We start from the raw sequence: 1,248 nt of genomic DNA, 5'->3' as shown, positions 1-1,248 counted from the left end.
CTCAGAACAACAATCCTACAGCAAGGGTTAATTAGCATGCAACAGTCCTATCAGAAGTGCGTATCAATATAGCGCCAGATCAAACAATGATAATCCCAATCACACAGTCGACAACAACGGCTGTTAAGCTAAGATGTGTACACACTACTTTAAGCTACAATTTCCGAGAGCTGACCAGAACTAATCCAACAAGCAGTTTCCTATCACAGCTACATGCAAGAACAATGTGTGTGTCTCAGGCTCCCAGAAATGGCCGTCTGCAACGTGAATGATGACTATATCGCAGTTTGTATATGGGCATACAATGAACGGTTTATGCTTTTGTTGCTGCTGAACTCTATACAGACGCTACTAGTGATATAATCGTAACCAAACCACCTTGATATGTAATTTTCAATAATTATGAATATGTACTGTATACAAGTGTTTGCATATTTTCCTACTGAGTACACGTACTACAAAGGTCATTCATTACCTAGGCACTTCGCCTTTGGGTTGATCTCAGTGGAAAGTTAACACCCCCGCTATTAAATTTTATAGAATAAAACGAAGGGGGGGGGGTTTAAAGTATACTCTCCCTCTGGCCTCTCTCTGAGTAGGGAGAGTGCGGAGACTGGAGACTGGAGCACTCAGAAAATAATATATCTTTAAATCTCATAATCTGAGCCCTGAGTGAGAGAGAAAGCCTTTTTTAAACTTTTGGAGCGGCTCTACATAATACATATCCACCAGATTATGCATTTACTTTATACACTGTAATAGATAAAAGTGACAAGTAACAAGTGACAACCGTCTATTTCATACTGCAGTCGTCTATAAGCAACACATATATGCTCTCGTAGTAGAATAAGTGGTAGTACACTACGTATGCACAAATTCCTCAACGAGCTCAATTCATACATATTATCGAAGTCCTGAGGATTTACGTATGGACTTCAACAGGGACATTTAACAAGATGGCACAAGTCATACACATACACTCAGACACTCCACGTATACAACTCACATATGCATACGCATACATACGTAAATACATACTTACATACTTACATGCATAAATACATACCTACATGTATACATACATACATACATACATACATACATACATACATACATACATGCATACATGCTACATACATACATACATACATAAATTCCTTCATACATACTAACATACATATATACATATATACATTTATATATATATATATATATATATATATATGTGTGTGTGTGTGTGTGTGTGTG

Source organism: Sphaeroforma arctica (genome assembly GCF_001186125.1).
Source record: "Sphaeroforma arctica JP610 unplaced genomic scaffold supercont1.1579, whole genome shotgun sequence".
Lineage (NCBI taxonomy): Eukaryota > Ichthyosporea > Ichthyophonida > Sphaeroforma > Sphaeroforma arctica.
This window is presented reverse-complemented; position numbering follows the sequence as displayed.